The following is a 12,725-nucleotide window of genomic DNA, read 5'->3' on the forward strand; positions in this document are numbered from 1 at the left end:
ACGTTACATTCATTGGTAGGAGTGAAAAAACATCACGGGGTCGTGTGAATCGGATGGTCTGAATTAGGATAGGCAGTGAGTGGCAATGTAGGATGGAGAAAAGCACCACGGGGTGGTCAGCATGGGGAGGTCAGGGAACATGCAGTGGCAATGTAGGATAGGTTTCTGAAAAACATCGCAGGGTGGTGCGCATTGTATGGGTGTGTGTTACATTACATTCACTAATAGGAGTGAGAAAAACATCACGGGGTGGTGCGCATTGTATGGGTGTGTGTTACATTACATTCACTAGTAGGAGTGAGAAAAACATCACAGGGTGGTGTGAATCGTAGGGTCTGAATTAGGATAGGCAGTGAGTGGCAATGTAGGATGGAGAAAAGCACTGTGTGGTGGTCAGCATGGGGAGGTCAGGGAACATGCAGTGGCAATGTAGGATAGGTTTCTGAAAAACATCGCGGGGTGGTGCGCATTGTATGGGTGTGTGTTACATTACATTCACTAGTAGGAGTGAGAAAAACATCACGTGGTGGTGTGAATCGGAGGGTCTGAATTAGGATAGGCACCGAGTGGCAATGTAGGATGGAGAAAAGCACCGCGGGGTGGTCAGCATGGGGACGTCAGGGAACATGCAGTGGCAATGTAGGATAGTTTTCTGAAAAAAATCACGGGGTGGTGCGCATTGTATGGGTGTGTGTTACATTACATTCACTAGTAGGAGTTAGAAAAACATCACGGGGTGGTGTGAATCGGAGGGACTGAATTAGGATAGGCAATGAGTGGCAATGTAGGTTGGAGAAAAGCACCGCGGGGTGGTCAGCATGGGGAGGTCATGGAACATGCAGTGGCAATGTAGTATAGATTTCTGAAAAACATCGCGGGGTGGTGCGCATTCTATGGGTGTGTGTTACGTTACATTCATTGGTAGGAGTGAAAAAACATCACGGGGTCGTGTGAATCGGAGGGTCTGAATTAGGATAGGCAGTGAGTGGCAATGTAGGATGGAGAAAAGCACCGCGGGGTTGTCAGCATGGGGAGGTCAGGGAACATGCAGTGGCAATGCAGGATAGGTTTCTGAAAAACATCTCGGGGTGGTGCGCATTGTATGGGTGTGTGTTCCATTACATTCACTAGTAGGAGTGAGAAAAACATCACGGGGTGGTGCGCATTGTATGGGTGTGTGTTACATTACATTCTCTAGTAGGAGTGAGAAAAACATCACGGGGTGGTGTGAATCGGAGGGTCTGAATTAGTATAGGCACTGAGTGGCAATGTAGGATGGAGAAAAGCCCCGCGGGGTGGTCAGCATGGGGAGGTCAGGGAACATGCAGTGGCAATGTAGGATAGGTTTCTGAAAAACATTGAGGGGTGGTGCGCATTGCATGGGTGTGTGTTACATTACATTCACTAGTAGGAGTGAGAAAAACATCACGGGGTGGTGCGCATTGTATGGGTGTGTGTTACATTACATTCACTATTAGGAGTGAGAAAAACATCACGGGGTGGTGTGAATCGGAGGGTCTGAATTAGGACAGGCAGTGAGTGGCAATGTAGGATGGAGAAAAGCACCGCGAGGTGGTCAGCATGGGGAAGTAAGGGAACATGCAGTGGCAATGTAGGATAGGTTTCTGAAAAACATCGCGGGGTGGTGCGCATTGTATGGGTGTGTGTTACATTATATTCACTAGTACGAGTGAGAAAACCATCTCGGGGTGGTGTGAATCGGAGGGTCTGAATTAGGATAGGCAGTGAGTGGCAATGTATGATGGAGAAAAGCACCGCGGGGTGGTCAGCATTGGGAGGTCAGGGAACATGCAGTGGCAATGCAGAATAGGTTTCTGAAAAACATCGCGGTGTGGTGCGCATTGTATGGGTGTGTGTTACATTACATTCACTAGTAGGAGTTAGAAAAACATTACGGGGTGGTGCGCATTGTATGGGTATGTTTTACATTACATTCACTAGTAGGAGTAAGAAAAACATCACGGGGTGGTGCGCATTGTATGATTGTGTGTTACATTACATTCACTATTAGGAGTGAGAAAAACATCACGGGGTGGTGTGAATCGGAGGGTCTGAATTAGGATAGGCAGTGAGTCGCAATGTAGGATGGAAAAAGCACCGCTGGGTGGTCAGCATGGGGAGGTCAGGGAACATGCAGTGGCAATGTGGGATAGTTTTCTGAAAAACATCACGGGGTGGTGTGAATCGGAGGGTCTGAATTAGGATAGGCAGTCAGTGGCAATGTAGAATGGAGAAAAGCACCACGGGGTGGTCAGCATGGGGAGTTCAGGGATCATGCAGTGGCAATGTAGGATAGGTTTCTGAAAAACATCGCGGGGTGGTGCACATTGTATGGGTGTGTGTTACATTACATTCACTAGTAGGAGTGAGAAAAACATCACGGGGTGGTGTGAATCGGAGGGTCTGAATTAGGATAGGCAGTGAGTGGCAATGTAGGATAGAGAAAAGCACCGCAAGGTGGTCAGCATGGGGAGGTCAGGGAACATGCAGTGGCAATGTAGGATATGTTTCTGAAAAACATCGCGGGGTGGTGCGCATTGTATGGGTGTGTGTTACATTACATTCACTAGTAGGAGTGAGAAAAACATCACGGGGTGGTGTGAATCGGAGGGTCTGAATTAGGATAGGCAGTGAGTGGCAATGTAGGATGGAGAAAAGCACCGCGGGGTGGTCAGCATGGGGAGGTCAGGGAACATGCAGTGGCAATGCAGGATAGGTTTCTGAAAAACATTGCGGGGTGGTGCGCATTGTATGGGTGTGTGTTACATTACATTCACTAGTAGGAATGAGAAAAACATCACGGGGTGGTGCGCATTGTATGGGTGTGTGTTATATTACATTCACTAGTAGGAGTGAGAAAAACATCACGGCGTGGTGTGAATCGGAGGTCTAAATTAGGATAGGCAGTGAGTGGCAATGTAGGTTGGAGAAAAGCACCGCGGGGTGGTCAGCATGGGGAGGTCATGGAACATGCAGTGGCAATGTAGGATAGGTTTCTGAAAAACATCGCGGGGTGGTGCGCATTGTATGGGTGTGTGTTACGTTACATTCATTGGTAGGAGTGAAAAAACATCACGGGGTCGTGTGAATCGGATGGTCTGAATTAGGATAGGCAGTGAGTGGCAATGTAGGATGGAGAAAAGCACCACGGGGTGGTCAGCATGGGGAGGTCAGGGAACATGCAGTGGCAATGTAGGATAGGTTTCTGAAAAACATCGCAGGGTGGTGCGCATTGTATGGGTGTTTGTTACATTACATTCACTAGTAGGAGTGAGAAAAACATCACGGGGTGGTGTGCATTGTATGGGTGTGTGTTACATTACATTCACGAGTAGGAGTGAGAAAAACATCACGGCGTGGTGCGCATTGTATGGGTGTGTGTTACATTACATTCACTAGTAGGAGTGAGAAAAACATCACGGGGTGGTGTGAATCGTAGGGTCTGAATTAGGATAGGCAGTGAGTGGCAATGTAGGATGGAGAAAAGCACCGTGTGGTGGTCAGCATGGGGAGGTCAGGGAACATGCATTGGCAATGTAGGATAGGTTTCTGAAAAACATCGCGGGGTGGTGCGCATTGTATGGGTGTGTGTTACATTACATTCACTAGTAGGAGTGAGAAAAACATCACGGGGTGGTGTGAATCGGAGGGTCTGAATTAGTATAGGCAGTGAGTGGCAATGTAGGATGGATAAAAGTACCGCGGGGTGGTCCGCATGGGGAGGTCAGGGAACATGCAGTGGCAATGTAGGATAGGTTTCTGAAAAACATCGCGGTGTGGTGCGCATTGTATGGGTGTGTGTTACATTACATTCACTAGTAGGAGTGAGAAAAACATCACGGGGTGGTGTGAATCGGAGGGTCTGAATTAGGATAGGCAGTTAGTGGCAATGTATGATGGAGAAAAGCACCGTGGGGTGGTCAGCATGGGGAGGTCAGGGAACATGCAGTGGCACTGTAGCATAGGTTTCTGAAAAACATCGCGGGGTGGTGTACATTTTTGGGTGTCAGTTACATTACATTCACTAGTAGGAGTGAGAAAACCATCACGGGGTGGTGCGCATTGCATGGGTGTATGTTACATTACATTCAATAGTAGGAGTGAGAAAAACATCACGGGGTGGTGTGAATCGGACGGTCTGAATTAGGATAGGCAGTGAGTGGCAATGTAGGATGGAGAAAAGCACCGCGGGGTGGTCAGCATGGGGAGGTCAGGGAACATGCAGTGGCAATGTAGGATAGGTTTCTGAAAAACATCGGGGGGTGGTGCGCATTTTATGGGTGTGTGTTACATTACAGTCACTAGTATGAGGAGAAAAACATCACGGGGTGGTGCGCATTGTATGTGTGTGTGTTACATTACATTCACTAGTAGGAGTGAGAAATACATCACGTGGTGGTGCGCATTGTATGGTTGTGTGTTACATTACATTCACTAGTAATAGTGAGAAAAACATCAAGGGGTGGTGTTAATTGGAGGGTCTGAATTAGGATAGGCAGTGAGTGGCAATGTAGGATGGAGAAAAGCACCGCGGGGTGGTCAGCATGGGGAAGTCAGGGAACATGCAGTGGCAATGTAGGATAGCTTTCTGAAAAACATCGCGGGGTGGTGCGCATTGTATGGGTGTGTGTTACATTACATTCACTAGTAGGAGTTAGAAAAACATCACGGGGTGGTGTGAATCGGAGGGACTGAATTAGGATAGGCAATGAGTGGCAATGTAGGTTGGAGAAAAGCACCGCGGGGTGGTCAGCATGGGGAGGTGATGGAACATGCAGTGGCAATGTAGTATAGGTTTCTGAAAAATATCGCGGGGTGGTGCGCATTCTATGGGTGTGTGTTACGTTACATTCATTGGTAGGAGTGAAAAAACATCACGGAGTCGTGTGAATCGGAGGGTCTGAATTAGGATAGGCAGTGAGTGGCAATGTAGGATGGAGAAAAGCACCGCGGGTTGGTCAGCATGGGGAGGTCAGGGAACATGCAGTGGCAATGCAGGATAGGTTTCTGAAAAACATCTCGGGGTGGTGCGCATTGTATGGGTGTGTGTTCCATTACATTCACTAGTAGGAGTGAGAAAAACATCACGTGGTGGTGCGCATTTTATGGGTGTGTGTTACATTACATTCTCTAGTAGGAGTGAGAAAAACATCACGGTGTGGTGTGAATCGGAGGGTCTGAATTAGGACAGGCAGTGAGTGGCAATGTAGGATGGAGAAAAGCACCGCGAGGTGGTCAGCATGGGGAAGTAAGGGAACATGCAGTGGCAATGTAGGATAGGTTTCTGAAAAACATCGCGGGGTGGTGCGCATTGTATGGGTGTGTGTTACATTATATTCACTAGTACGAGTGAGAAAACCATCTCGGGGTGGTGTGAATCGGAGGGTCTGAATTAGGATAGGCAGTGAGTGGCAATGTATGATGGAGAAAAGCACCGCGGGGTGGTCAGCATTGGGAGGTCAGGGAACATGCAGTGGCAATGCAGAATAGGTTTCTGAAAAACATCGCGGTGTGGTGCGCATTGTATGGGTGTGTGTTACATTACATTCACTAGTAGGAGTTAGAAAAACATTACGGGGTGGTGCGCATTGTATGGGTATGTTTTACATTACATTCACTAGTAGGAGTAAGAAAAACATCACGGGGTGGTGCGCATTGTATGATTGTGTGTTACATTACATTCACTATTAGGAGTGAGAAAAACATCACGGGGTGGTGTGAATCGGAGGGTCTGAATTAGGATAGGCAGTGAGTCGCAATGTAGGATGGAAAAAGCACCGCTGGGTGGTCAGCATGGGGAGGTCAGGGAACATGCAGTGGCAATGTGGGATAGTTTTCTGAAAAACATCACGGGGTGGTGTGAATCGGAGGGTCTGAATTAGGATAGGCAGTCAGTGGCAATGTAGAATGGAGAAAAGCACCACGGGGTGGTCAGCATGGGGAGTTCAGGGATCATGCAGTGGCAATGTAGGATAGGTTTCTGAAAAACATCGCGGGGTGGTGCACATTGTATGGGTGTGTGTTACATTACATTCACTAGTAGGAGTGAGAAAAACATCACGGGGTGGTGTGAATCGGAGGGTCTGAATTAGGATAGGCAGTGAGTGGCAATGTAGGATAGAGAAAAGCACCGCAAGGTGGTCAGCATGGGGAGGTCAGGGAACATGCAGTGGCAATGTAGGATATGTTTCTGAAAAACATCGCGGGGTGGTGCGCATTGTATGGGTGTGTGTTACATTACATTCACTAGTAGGAGTGAGAAAAACATCACGGGGTGGTGTGAATCGGAGGGTCTGAATTAGGATAGGCAGTGAGTGGCAATGTAGGATGGAGAAAAGCACCGCGGGGTGGTCAGCATGGGGAGGTCAGGGAACATGCAGTGGCAATGCAGGATAGGTTTCTGAAAAACATTGCGGGGTGGTGCGCATTGTATGGGTGTGTGTTACATTACATTCACTAGTAGGAATGAGAAAAACATCACGGGGTGGTGCGCATTGTATGGGTGTGTGTTACATTACATTCACTAGTAGGAGTGAGAAAAACATCACGGCGTGGTGGGAATCGGAGGTCTAAATTAGGATAGGCAGTGAGTGGCAATGTAGGTTGGAGAAAAGCACCGCGGGGTGGTCAGCATGGGGAGGTCATGGAACATGCAGTGGCAATGTAGGATAGGTTTCTGAAAAACATCGCGGGGTGGTGCGCATTGTATGGGTGTGTGTTACGTTACATTCATTGGTAGGAGTGAAAAAACATCACGGGGTCGTGTGAATCGGATGGTCTGAATTAGGATAGGCAGTGAGTGGCAATGTAGGATGGAGAAAAGCACCACGGGGTGGTCAGCATGGGGAGGTCAGGGAACATGCAGTGGCAATGTAGGATAGGTTTCTGAAAAACATCGCAGGGTGGTGCGCATTGTATGGGTGTTTGTTACATTACATTCACTAGTAGGAGTGAGAAAAACATCACGGGGTGGTGTGCATTGTATGGGTGTGTGTTACATTACATTCACGAGTAGGAGTGAGAAAAACATCACGGCGTGGTGCGCATTGTATGGGTGTGTGTTACATTACATTCACTAGTAGGAGTGAGAAAAACATCACGGGGTGGTGTGAATCGTAGGGTCTGAAATAGGATAGGCAGTGAGTGGCAATGTAGGATGGAGAAAAGCACCGTGTGGTGGTCAGCATGGGGAGGTCAGGGAACATGCATTGGCAATGTAGGATAGGTTTCTGAAAAACATCGCGGGGTGGTGCGCATTGTATGGGTGTGTGTTACATTACATTCACTAGTAGGAGTGAGAAAAACATCACGGGGTGGTGTGAATCGGAGGGTCTGAATTAGTATAGGCAGTGAGTGGCAATGTAGGATGGATAAAAGTACCGCGGGGTGGTCCGCATGGGGAGGTCAGGGAACATGCAGTGGCAATGTAGGATAGGTTTCTGAAAAACATCGCGGTGTGGTGCGCATTGTATGGGTGTGTGTTACATTACATTCACTAGTAGGAGTGAGAAAAACATCACGGGGTGGTGTGAATCGGAGGGTCTGAATTAGGATAGGCAGTTAGTGGCAATGTATGATGGAGAAAAGCACCGTGGGGTGGTCAGCATGGGGAGGTCAGGGAACATGCAGTGGCACTGTAGCATAGGTTTCTGAAAAACATCGCGGGGTGGTGTACATTTTTGGGTGTCAGTTACATTACATTCACTAGTAGGAGTGAGAAATACATCACGTGGTGGTGCACATTGTATGGTTGTGTGTTACATTACATTCACTAGTAATAGTGAGAAAAACATCAAGGGGTGGTGTTAATTGGAGGGTCTGAATTAGGATAGGCAGTGAGTGGCAATGTAGGATGGAGAAAAGCACCGCGGGGTGGTCAGCATGGGGAAGTCAGGGAACATGCAGTGGCAATGTAGGATAGCTTTCTGAAAAACATCGCGGGGTGGTGCGCATTGTATGGGTGTGTGTTACATTACATTCACTAGTAGGAGTTAGAAAAACATCACGGGGTGGTGTGAATCGGAGGGACTGAATTAGGATAGGCAATGAGTGGCAATGTAGGTTGGAGAAAAGCACCGCGGGGTGGTCAGCATGGGGAGGTGATGGAACATGCAGTGGCAATGTAGTATAGGTTTCTGAAAAATATCGCGGGGTGGTGCGCATTCTATGGGTGTGTGTTACGTTACATTCATTGGTAGGAGTGAAAAAACATCACGGAGTCGTGTGAATCGGAGGGTCTGAATTAGGATAGGCAGTGAGTGGCAATGTAGGATGGAGAAAAGCACCGCGGGTTGGTCAGCATGGGGAGGTCAGGGAACATGCAGTGGCAATGCAGGATAGGTTTCTGAAAAACATCTCGGGGTGGTGCGCATTGTATGGGTGTGTGTTCCATTACATTCACTAGTAGGAGTGAGAAAAACATCACGAGGTGGTGCGCATTTTATGGGTGTGGGTTACATTACATTCTCTAGTAGGAGTGAGAAAAACATCACGGTGTGGTGTGAATCGGAGGGTCTGAATTAGGATAGGCACTGAGTGGCAATGTAGGATGGAGAAAAGCCCCGCGGGGTGGTCAGCATGGGGAGGTCAGGGAACATGCAGTGGCAATGTAGGATAGGTTTCTGAAAAACATTGAGGGGTGGTGCGCATTGCATGGGTGTGTGTTACATTACATTCACTAGTAGGAGTGAGAAAAACATCACGGGGTGGTGCGCATTGTATGGGTGTGTGTTACATTACATTCACTATTAGGAATGAGAAAAACATCACGGGGTGGTGTGAATCGGAGGGTCTGAATTAGGATAGGCAGTGAGTGGCAATGTAGGATGGAGAAAAGCACCGCGAGGTGGTCAGCATGGGGAAGTAAGGGAACATGCAGTGGCAATGTAGGATAGGTTTCTGAAAAACATCGCGGGGTGGTGCGCATTGTGTGGGTGTGTGTTACATTATATTCACTAGTACGAGTGAGAAAAACATGTCGGGGTGGTGTGAATCGGAGGGTCTGAATTAGGATAGGCAGTGAGTGGCAATGTAGGATGGAGAAAAGCACCGCGGGGTGGTCAGCATTGGGAGGTCAGGGTACATGCAGTGGCAATGCAGGATAGGTTTCTGAAAAACATCGCGGTGTGGTGCGCATTGTATGGGTGTGTGTTACATTACATTCACTAGTAGGAGTTAGAAAAACATTACGGGGTGTTGCTCATTGTATGGGTATGTGTTACATTACATTCACTAGTAGGAGTGAGAAAAACATCACGGGGTGGTGCGCATTGTATGATTGTGTGTTACATTACATTCACTATTAGGAGTGAGAAAAACATCACGGGGTGGTGTGAATCGGAGGGTCTGAATTAGGATAGGCAGTGAGTCGCAATGTAGGATGGAAAAAGCACCGCTGGGTGGTCAGCATGGGGAGGTCAGGGAACATGCAGTGGCAATGTGGGATAATTTTCTGAAAAACATCACGGGGTGGTGTGAATCGGAGGGTCTGAATTAGGATAGGCAGTCAGTGGCAATGTAGAATGGAGAAAAGCACCACGGGGTGGTCAGCATGGGGAGTTCAGGGATCATGCAGTGGCAATGTAGGATAGGTTTCTGAAAAACATCGCGGGGTGGTGCACATTGTATGGGTGTGTGTTACATTACATTCACTAGTAGGAGTGAGAAAAACATCACGGGGTGGTGTGAATCGGAGGGTCTGAATTAGGATAGGCAGTGAGTGGCAATGTAGGATAGAGAAAAGCACCGCGAGGTGGTCAGCATGGGGAGGTCAGGGAACATGCAGTGGCAATGTAGGATATGTTTCTGAAAAACATCGCGGGGTGGTGCGCATTGTATGGGTGTGTGTTACATTACATTCACTAGTAGGAGTGAGAAAAACATCACGGGGTGGTGTGAATCGTAGGGTCTGAATTAGGATCGGCAGTGAGTGGCAATGTAGGATGGAGAAAAGCACCGTGGGGTGGTCAGCATGGGGAGGTCAGGGAACATGCATTGGCAATGTAGGATAGGTTTCTGAAAAACATCGCGGGGTGGTGCGCATTGTATGGGTGTGTGTAACATTACATTCACTTGTAGTATTGAGAAAAACATCACGGGGTGGTGCGCATTGTATGGGTGTGTGTTACATTACATTCACTAGTAGGAGTGAGAAAAACATCACGGGGTGGTGTGAATCGGAGGGTCTGAATTAGTATAGGCAGTGAGTGGCAATGTAGGATGGATAAAAGTACCGCGGGGTGGTCCGCATGGGGAGGTCAGGGAACATGCAGTGGCAATGTAGGATAGGTTTCTGAAAAACATCGCGGTGTGGTGCGCATTGTATGGGTGTGTGTTACATTACATTCACTAGTAGGAGTGAGAAAACCATCACGGGGTGGTGCGCATTGCATGGGTGTATGTTACATTACATTCAATAGTAGGAGTGAGAAAAACATCACGGGGTGGTGTGAATCGGACGGTCTGAATTAGGATAGGCAGTGAGTGGCAATGTAGGATGGAGAAAAGCACTGCGGGATGGTCAGCATGGGGAGGTCAGGGAACATGCAGTGGCAATGTAGGATAGGTTTCTGAAAAACATCGGGGGGTGGTGCGCATTTTATGGGTGTGTGTTACATTACAGTCACTAGTATGAGGAGAAAAACATCACGGGGTGGTGCGCATTGTATGGGTGTGTGTTACATTACATTCACTAGTAGGAGTGAGAAATACATCACGTGGTGGTGCGCATTGTATGGTTGTGTGTTACATTACATTCACTAGTAATAGTGAGAAAAACATCACGGGGTGGTGTGAATTGGAGGGTCTGAATTAGGATAGGCAGTGAGTGGCAATGTAGGATGGAGAAAAGCACCGCGGGGTGGTCAGCATGGGGAAGTCAGGGAACATGCAGTGGCAATGTAGGATAGCTTTCTGAAAAACATCGCGGGGTGGTGCGCATTGTATGGGTGTGTGTTACATTACATTCACTAGTAGGAGTGAGAAAAACATCGCGGGGGAGTGCGCATTGTATGGGTGTGTTAACATTACATTCACTAGTAGGAGTGAAATAAACATCACGCGGTGGTGTGAATCGGAGGGTCTGAATTAGGATAGGCACTGAGTGGCAATGTAGGATGGAGAAAAGCACCGCGGGGTGGTCAGCATTGGGAGGTCAGGGAAAATGCAGTGGCAATGTAGGATAGGTTTCTTAAAAACATCGCGGGGTGGTGCGCATTGTATGGGTGTGTGTTACATTACATTCACTAGTAGGAGTGAGAAAAACATCACGGGATGGTGCGCATTGTATAGGATTGTGTTACATTCCATTCACTAGTAGGAGTGAGAAAAACATCACGGGGCAGTGTGAATCGGAGGGTCTGAATTAGGATAGGCAGTGAGTGGCAATGTAGGATGGAGAAAAGCACCGCGGTGTGGTCAGCATGGGGAGGTCAGGGAACATGCAGTGGCAATGTAGGATAGGTTTCTGAAAAACATTGAGGGGTGGTGCGCATTGCATGGGTGTGTGTTACATTACATTCACTAGTAGGAGTGAGAAAAACATCACGGGGTGGTGCGCATTTTATGGGTGTGTGTTACATTACATTCACTATTAGGAGTGAGAAAAACATCACGGGGTGGTGTGAATCGGAGGGTCTGAATTAGGATAGGCAGTGAGTGGCAATGTAGGATGGAAAAAGCACCGCTGGGTGGTCAGCATGGGGAGTTCAGGGATCATGCAGTGGCAATGTAGGATAGGTTTCTGAAAAACATCGCGGGGTGGTGCACATTGTATGGGTGTGTGTTACATTACATTCACAAGTAGGAGTGAGAAAAACATCACGGGGTGGTGTGAATCGGAGGGTCTGAATTAGGATAGGCAGTGAGTGGCAACGTAGGATAGAGAAAAGCACCGCGAGGTGGTCAGCATGGGGAGGTCAGGGAACATGCAGTGGCAATGTAGGATATGTTTCTGAAAAACATCGCGGGGTGGTGCGCATTGTATGGGTGTGTGTTACTTTACATTCACTAGTAGGAGTGAGAAAAACATCACGGGGTGGTGTGAATCGGAGGGTCTGAATTAGGATAGGCAGTGAGTGGCAATGTAGGATGGAGAAAAGCACCACGGGGTGGTCAGCATGGGGAGGTCAGGGAAAATGCAGTGGCAATGCAGGATAGGTTTCTGAAAAACATCGCGGGGTGGTGCGCATTGTATGGGTGTGTGTTACATTACATTCACTAGTAGGAATGAGAAAAACATCACGGGGTGGTGCGCATTGTATGGGTGTGTGTTACATTACATTCACTAGTAGGAGTGAGAAAAACATCACGGCGTGGTGTGAATTGGAGGTCTAAATTAGGATAGGCAGTGAGTGGCAATATAGGTTGGAGAAAAGCACCGCGGGGTGGTCAGCATGGGGAGGTCATGGAACATGCAGTGGAAATGTAGGATAGGTTTCTGAAAAACATCGCGGAGTGGTGCACATTCTATGGGTGTGTGTTACGTTACATTCATTGGTAGGAGTGAAAAAACATCACGGGGTCGTGTGAATCGGATGGTCTGAATTAGGATAGGCAGTGAGTGGCAATGTAGGATGGAGAAAAGCACCACGGGGTGGTCAGCATGGGGAGGTCAGGGAACATGCAGTGGCAATGTAGGATAGGTTTCTGAAAAACATCGCAGGGTGGTGCGCATTGTATGGGTGTTTGTTACATTACATTCACTA

Source organism: Cavia porcellus, unplaced genomic scaffold, assembly GCF_034190915.1.
Source record: "Cavia porcellus strain 051 isolate PalLab524CR breed Dunkin Hartley unplaced genomic scaffold, mCavPor4.1 scaffold_44, whole genome shotgun sequence".
Classification (NCBI taxonomy): domain Eukaryota; kingdom Metazoa; phylum Chordata; class Mammalia; order Rodentia; family Caviidae; genus Cavia; species Cavia porcellus.